Source organism: Eretmochelys imbricata, chromosome 14 (genome assembly GCF_965152235.1).
Source record: "Eretmochelys imbricata isolate rEreImb1 chromosome 14, rEreImb1.hap1, whole genome shotgun sequence".
Classification (NCBI taxonomy): domain Eukaryota; kingdom Metazoa; phylum Chordata; order Testudines; family Cheloniidae; genus Eretmochelys; species Eretmochelys imbricata.
Genome location: NC_135585.1, coordinates 52,176,473 through 52,184,957, shown reverse-complemented (window position 1 = coordinate 52,184,957; position 8,485 = coordinate 52,176,473). Strand labels below are relative to the sequence as shown.

The window sequence follows — 8,485 nt, the reverse complement described above, 5'->3', positions numbered from 1 at the left end:
TCTGCTCCTCACTGCTCTTTTCATACATCTAATGATGGCTTTAGCCCCGTTCACCACAGCATCACCCTGGGTGCTCATGTTGAATGGCTTGCCCAGCATGGCCCCGAAATCCTCTTCACAGTCAGTGCTTTCCTGGATACACTTCCCCATTCTGTAGATGTGGCCTGCATGCTTTGTTGCTAGCTATAGGACCCTTCCTTTGGTTCTTTTCAAACTTGTTTTCTTTGAATGGGTCCAGCTTATCAAGGGATCCGATTGCTCTGTGTCACTGCCCTCTCCTCATCATTAATTACCACTTTGCTACTATTTTATCACCCACCAATGTTAGCAGCAGTGATTTTTTATTTGGGTTGTAGTTCATTGATATTTATTTTCAAGAATTAGTCCCTGAGAGCCCCTTCATATCCCTAGTGCCCAGAACCTGTTCCACACAGCACAGCGAGAAAAGGCCGTCCAGCCCAGCTGTGCCATAGGGGCTAAGCACAGAACAACCTTAGGACCTTGTGTCATCCATAGCTTCTGAACAACATGTGGGGGGTCACCAGCTTACAAATACACTCTAGTCCAGTAGCGTAGACAGGCCCCAAATGTATCTAAGTGTCCCGCCTTGAAAAAGAGGAGAGAAAAAAACATAACCTTGATTAGCTTCATTTTATAGTCGTGGAAACTGAGGCACAGAGAAGCAAAGAGATTCGCTCATGGTCAAAAAGCCAGGAATAGAAAATGGCAGATCTGCTGATAGTCAATCCTGGGCCCTAGCCCTGTTTGTCCTGGCCTCTCTGCTTCAGCTCCAGCGACAACCCAAGTCGAGGTTTTCTTCGTCTCCATGTCCTTTAACTTCACGTCACTGCAGAAGAAAGATTGTTTCTGACCAGCTGGCTCTAATGCATGGAGATGTCTTTCCAGAAGACGTGCTCTGGCTCAGTCCCATGTCCTGGGTTTTCTGGAGGAAGCGCTCGGTGACGTTCTAGGGCCTGTGTTACACAGCAGATGGACAGAATGGTCCTTTCTGACCTTCATTTTTTTCTTTCGCTAGGAGGGTAACACTGGACATTTTCTCTCATTTACTTTCCTTTGGAATAATTTCAATCCAGTCCAAAGGATTTCCTCTTCCATTGTGTCTTCAGCACCTTTCCTAGCAAACAGTTACTGTTCGAGCCCAGGTTTCCAGTTTCAGGCTGTCCCAGGGTGACATGGCCATGAAAGGGGTAGTAGCTCAACTGAACCTATCCCAAGGTGAAGGGAATAAGTGCAGGGGCAGAAGGAGAGGCCCCGAGACAGGACAGATTCTTCTGCTGGGCTAAGAGTATAGTTGGACAGATTAACAATATTGCTGGGTGGGTTAAGGGAACCATTGCTGTGGCCTTTTGTGGCATGTAGTAGTTTAGATCGTTTAGTGTCCTTTTTCTTTTGTAGAGAAGCAAAGTGTGTGTTGTAAATGGCCTGTCTCGTTTTTGTAAAGTCCAGCCACAAGGAGGTTTGTGTGGAAGGCTGGTTTTTTATGAGAGGATCCAGTTCTGAGAGCTCATTCTTAATCTTTCCCTGTTTGCTGTAGAGGATGTTGATCAGGTGGTTCTGCAGTTTCTTTGAGAGCGTGTGGCACAAGCTGTCAGCATAGTCTGTGTGGTATGTAGATTGTAATGGATTTTTTACCTTCAGTCCTTTTGGTACAATGTCCATCTGTTTACATTTGCAGAGGAAGATGATGTCTGTCTGTATCTGTACGAGTTTTTTCATGAAGTTGATAGATTTCCACTCCATACGGCTAAATGCAGTGACTTGCATAATGACAGGTTTCCGAGTAGCATCCGTGTTAGTCTGTATCCGCAAAAAGAAAAGGAGGACTTGTGACACCTTAGAGACTAACCAATTTAGTTGAGCATAAGCTTTTGTGAGCTACAGCTCACTTCATCGGATGCATTCAGTGGAAAATACAGTGAGGAGATTTATATACGCACAGAAAGTGAAAAAATGGGTGTTACCATACACACTCACTTCCGATGAGCTATTACCAGCAGGAGAGGGGAGGGGGGGAAAAGAAAACCTTTTGTAGTGGTAATCAAGGTGGGCCATTTCACTCTCACAGATCTTGGGAGACAGGCCAGTCCTTGCCTACAGACAGCCCCCCAACCTGAAGCAAATACTCACCAGCAACCACACACCACACAACAGAACCACTAACCCAGGAACTTCTCCTTGCAACAAAGCCCGTTGCCAACTGTGTCCACATATCTATTCAGGGGACACCATCATAGGGCCTAATCACATCAGCCACACTATGAGAGGCTCGTTCACCTGCACATCTACCAATATGATATATGCCATCATGTGCCAGGAATGCCCCCTGCCATGTACATTGGTCACACCGGACAGTCTCTACGTAAAAGAATAAATGGACACAAATCAGATGTCAAGAATTATAACGTTCATAAACCAGTTGGAGAACACTACAATCTCTCTGGTCACTCGATCTCAGACCTAAAAGTTGCTATATTACAACAAAAAGACTTCAAAAACCAGTCTGTGCCCAGGGCAGAGAGGCCCTTCTTTGCCCCTTCTCCCCCCGTCCCACCAGTCTCTGCCCCTGCTCGCCCAAGGATTGCAGTGGCTCTCAACTTTTCCATACGACTGTACCCCTTTCAGGAGTCTGATTTCCAGACCCCAAGTTGCACCTCACTTAAAAACTATTCGCTTACAAAGCCGGACATAAAAATACAAAAGTGTCACACAGCCACTATTACGGAAAAATTGCTGACTCTCTTGTTGTTTCCATATAATTATAAAAGAAATCAGCTGGAAATGTACATGTCGGTGTACACTCCATAGAGCAAGATGAAGACGTCACTGTCAGGAATGTTGGTTTGCACTGAGGTCACCAGTGCTTTTAGGCAGCCCCTTGTAAAACTAGGCCAATAGCGAGACGCGCAGAGGCGGACGAGGGTTTCCTGGGGCCCTGGGCCAGAGCAAGTGGACCCTCCTCCCGCTCCGGGGCTCCCGCCCCTTGTCCAATCAGAAGCAATATGCTAATAAGGCATATGATCTCCCCCGTGCTGTGTAGTTTCATTCTCCTCGCGGCTGGCTTTTTCTGCTCGCTTTGCCTTGCAGGAGCCATGGGGGAAGACATGATGTGTGTGAAGAGGGGACTTGGGGCTCCCCACTCAGCTAATGCACAGAGAGGGGGAGATGGAGCAGGGACCTGCCTTGCAAAGGCTGCTGCAGCCATGGAGTCCCTGGAGGAGGTAAGCTGTGATCTTCCTCCAGAGCAGTGCCCTGGGAACCTGACTCCCACCCCGGCTCTGCAATGGAGGGACTGGGGTTAGGGTGGAGACGGGGGGTTATTCTGAAGATCCCAGTGTCATCACAGCCCTGTGATTATTTTTACAGCCCCCACAGGCAGGCTGCAGGGCCTCGCAGTGTCTGTGAATGACGTACGATGTGTACTGCAGCCGCTGTTGAATTGTGTGTCCATTCTTCGGCCACAAATTGAGATGGAATATTTTCTTTTCCCCCAAAGTGAGGCGTTGGGTTAAGGGGAGACTGGGGGGGCGGGGGGGTTTCCAGGAAATGAACAGTAGCTTTTAGACGTGCCAGAAAACCCAGTAAAAAACCCAGAATTGCTCCCAAGTCGGCGAGACATCCCGCCTTTCAGAAAGGGCTCCTGTTCTCTGGCAAATCCTCCCTTCGGGGGACAAATCAACCCCGTGTGCAGATGCCACTTATCCCTTCCCGAGGAGCCTGGCCCGGAGCGTGGCGCGCATCGCTTGGCCTCCTGCCCCGGCCCCTCCAACCTCTGGGGTCCCATGCTCGTGGCTGGGGGGGGGAGGGGTGTTACGGCATCTGCGGGGGGGCAGGCTCCTGCGGGACAGGGCAGCCGGGGTCTTTGCAGGAGCCTTCGCGAGAGAAGCTCACACCCGAGCAACCCGACCGCTGCGCTCGCCCCTCGGGGGCTGCGAGCAGGAGCCGGAAACAGGCCGCGAGGCGGGGAGCTCTCCGGGTGAAGGGCAGACGGTGTCTGACCCTGCCTTGGCCTGGCTGGGGCGGGCGGGCTCGCGGGAGAACAATGTTCCGCCACCAGGGTGATGTTTAAGTTGTGGGGGGGGGCGGGGGGAGAGACACCTTTAAATCTGCTTGAATGCTCTGGGTGCCCTTGTGATGCGCTGTCACCCCCAGCGACTCTGTCTTCTTTCACTTCATCTATCCCAGGGGGTGGGTGCAAGACCCAGGCTGTGGCTGCCTTTGTCTGTACCCCGATGGCCGGGCTCCTCTCCCTCCTCGGGGGCAGGGGTGTTGTGGCCGGGCTGGTCCCAGAATGTGAGAGAGGCAAGGCGGGGAGCTGGTAGCTTTTCTTAGACCAACTTCTGGTGGTGAAAGGTACAAACTCTGGAGCTCCACAGAGCTCTTCTTCGGGTTTCCTCTGATGTCCTCCCCCAGCCCTGAAGACGAGCTCTGTGGAGCTCCCAGTTTGTATCTTCCACCAATGGAAGTTAGTCCAGGAACAGGAATTACCCGGCTGGTCTCTCTCTTGCCTTGTTGCCGTCCTCCTCTTTCTCGCCACCCGTTTCACATCAGATGTTCAGGCTGGGAGCTCTTTGTGGCAGAGATTGTCTTACTCTCTGTGCGCAGCATCCCCAGACCAACCCCTAACCCGATCCAGGACAGGAACCTCTCAGCTCTACCCTATTTCTTTCCACTGCAGTCCTGTCTCAGGGATGGAGGCCCCATTGTGCCAGATGCCATAAAAAACACATCACAAAAAGACAATCCTTTCCCCAGGGAGTGTGCAGGCGAAGCACAATAAGTAATTCTCAGCCGCTTGTGCAGAGGAGCAGCAGTGACCTCTAGTGGGAAGAGGAATTCCCATTGCTGGAGCACAGACAGTCATAACAATAGTGTAATAAAGAATACAACTGCTGGAGAGCTTGGATCCCAAAGTGCTTTACCAACCACGCCGTACTTATGGGAATCCTTTCCTCCCACTACTGACATGCAGCCACCTCTGGGGTGAAACTCCACAACTGTTCAGCAGCACACAACACGGGCAGACGATGTCTTAGGGGAATGGTTGAAGCAGAATCCACTCACCTATTGGAAAAAGAAAAGGAGTACTTGTGGCACCTTAGAGACTGTAGCTCACGAAAGCTCATGCTCAAATAAATTGGTTAGTCTCTAAGGTGCCACAAGTACTCCTTTTCTTTTTGCGAATACAGACTAACACGGCTGTTACTCTGAAACCTGTCACCTATTGGAATTTCACAGGGCTTTTGAGGGAGGCAAATTGTATTCCCCTGAACTGTCATTTGAACCGACTCAGGTCTCCCCCGTTAAAGAAGAGCCATAGGATTTGTAATGACCATAATGGGACCTTGCTTTTAACTCCCAGCTGAATCCTGACACCAGCAGAGGTAACAGCGCCCCCAGCTGCCAGGTTGAGTCTCTGGGTTCAGTTCTGCCTTAGTCAGGGGTGTCATCCATCTTATTTGTTTCAACACTTAGTTTCCCTTGAGGTTTCCCATTGGGAAACAGCCTGGGTCTGTCTCTGTTCAGCTTTTATAAGCTCACACGGGCAAACCTCAAGGAATTACATTTGAATGCACCAAGCCAGAGATTCCTCCCAGCCAGTGATTTCTACATCGAGCCCAGAACTTGTGACAGAGTTAGAGCAGATGATTCGTAAGAGAGCAACTCCGTGTAAAGACTTGGAGTGAATTCTCTCCTCTCTGGCCTCCCAGCACCTTGCTTTCCTGACCTACAGAGTGCCCGGCTGTTTGAGTGCTGACCCTGAGAAAAGCCCTCACTCGTACATTGAGCCTGAAAGCTTTTTACTAGGGCTGGCAAGTGATTAAAAAAAATAATCACGCTTAATCGCACTGTTAAACCATAAGAGACTATTATTTAGTTAAATATTTTTGGATGTTTTCTACATTTTCAAATATATTGATTTCAATTAGAACAGAATACAAAGAGTATGGTGCTCACTTTATATTTTTGGTTACAAATATTTGCACTCTAAAAATCAAAAGAAAAAGAATATTTCAATTCACCTAATACAAGTACTGGAGTGCAATCTCTTTATCATGAAAGTTGAACTTACAAATGTAGAATTATGTATAAAAAATAACTGCATTCAAAAATAAAACAATGTAAAACTTTCAAGCCTACAAGTCCACTCAGTCCTACTTCAGCCAATCGCTCAGACAAACAAGTTTGGTTACAATTTGCAGCAGATAATCTTGCCCACTTCTTATTTACAATATGACCTGAAAGTGGGAACAGACATTCGCATGGCACTGCACAGGATATTTATGTGCCAGATGTGCTAAAGATTCATATATCCCTCCATGCTTAAACCACCATTCCAGAGGCCATGCGTCCATGCTCGATAACGATCCATGGCAGAGCGGACCAAGGCATGTTCATTTTCATCATCTGAGTCAGATGCCACCAGCAAAAGGTTGATTTTCTTTTTTGGTGGTTTGGGTTCTGTAGTTTCCGTATCAGAGTGTTGCTCTTTTAAGGCATCTGACAGCATGCTCCACGCTCCGTCCCGATCAGATTTTGGAAGGTACTTCAGATTCTTAAACCTTGGGTTGAGTGCTGAATCTATCCTTAGAAATCTCACACTGGTGCCTTCTTTGCATTTTGTCAAATCTGCTGTGAAAGTGTTCTTAAAATGAACATGTGTTGGGTCATCATCCGAGACTGCTATAGCATGAAATATAGGGCAGAATGTGGGTAAAACAGAACAGGAGACATACAATTCTACGCCAAGGAGTTCAATCACAAATTTAATTAACGCATTTATTTTTTTTAACAAGCATTATCAGCATGGAAGCATGTCCTTTGGAATGGTGGCCGAAGCATGAAGGGGCAGATGAATGTTGAGCATATCTGGCACATAAATACCTTGCAATGCCGGCTACAAAAGTGCCATGCGAATGCCTGTTCTCACTTTCAGGTGACATTGTAAATAAGAAGGAGGCAGCAGTATCTCCTGTCAATGTAAACAGAACTTGTTTGTCTTAGCAATTGGCTGAACAAGAAGTAGGACTGAGTGGACTTGTAGGCTCTAAAGTTTTACATTGTTTCATTTTTGAGTGCAGTTATGTAAGAAAAAAATCCACATCTGTAAGTTACACTTTCACGATAAAGAGATTGCACTACAGGACTTGTATGAGGTGAATTGAAAAATACTATTTCTTTTATCATTTTTACAGTGCTAATATTTGTAATCAAAAATAATCATGTAAAGTGAGCACTGTGCCCTTTGTATTCTGTATTGTAATAGGAATCAATATATTTGCAAATGTAGAAAAACATCCAAAAATATTTAATCAATTTCAATTGGTATTCTATTGTTTAACAGTGTGATTAATCACGATTAATTTTTGTAATCACAGTTAATTTTTTCAGTTAATCACGTGAGTTAACGGCGATTAATTGACAGCCCTGCTTTTTACACAACTGTAGGGGAAACGTCAGCAATGTCTAGAACTAGAGCTGATACATTGTAAGCCTAGTTCATGAAAAATATGAAAAGAAATGACAGTTTGATGTCCTTTGAAGGAAGTAGAAAAGTGAAAGTCCTCCCCCACTTTTCAAATGGAGGGAAATGTTAAGAGTAAATGTTTCTTTCCCCTCCAAAACTGAATGAAATCCTCCCTCCCACCCTCAAAGCCAGTATTTCCATTTTAAGTCCATTCCCCCCATCCAAAAATGAAAAATGGCAATCAAAATAAAACCTTTCATTTGGGTCAAAATGGCATTTTCCATTAAAAAACAACTTTGAACAAGAGTTTTCATCCAGCTGTAGTCTGAAGGTTCAGAATTAATGACACCTCGGTTTCCATCTCTCCCTCCAGAGGGATCCGAGTGCAAACTCTGCCCCAGGGACTGGCTGCTGCATGGGGACAAGTGCTACTGGCTGTCTAAGGAGCGTAAAGTCTGGACTGGGAGCCGTGACGACTGCTCGGGGAAGAGCTCTCGCATGCTCGTGATCCAGAACCGGGAGGAGATGGTAACAGAAAATACAGGCTCATCCAACTCCAGCTGGAGAAAGACGTGTGTCACTAGTTACAATCCCAGTGTAGCCTGACTCTTTCCCCCCGCCCCCGAATCAAACTCCACACTGGGGTGTTTTCTCCCCTTCTGGGGGTCTGGCTTATTAACATACAGTTCAGAACAAGAACCCCACAGCTTTCCCACCCCAGACTGCCCAGCTGGCTCCTGCAGGTGTTTCACTCCCAGGCCCTCTGTCTGAGAGCTCAGCAGAGTCCTTCTGCATAGAGCTACTCACACAAAGCTCCTACCTCATCAAATCTCTCCCTGCCCAGACTGGCTGCCCTTGTAGCCCCACCAGGCCTGGCTCCTGGTCACCTGATCCCATCACCTTTGCCTCTGAGTCCAGGGGCACCTAGTCACAGGTGAGGCTCAACCCAGGACTCCCTTAAAGGGCCAGCTCACCCTGTGCCACCAAGGACGGGTACTG

The 8,485-nt window shown here is 47.5% G+C and overlaps 1 long non-coding RNA gene across 1 annotated transcript; it reads left to right on the top strand.

The window, feature by feature from the left end:
• The first annotated feature begins 3,051 nt into the window (after positions 1-3,051).
• Positions 3,052-8,055, top strand: LOC144274631 (uncharacterized). The gene is made up of 2 exons (XR_013347904.1): positions 3,052-3,239; positions 7,860-8,055. It is a non-coding gene; the product is annotated as an uncharacterized LOC144274631 (long non-coding RNA).
• The last annotated feature ends 430 nt before the right edge of the window (positions 8,056-8,485 follow it).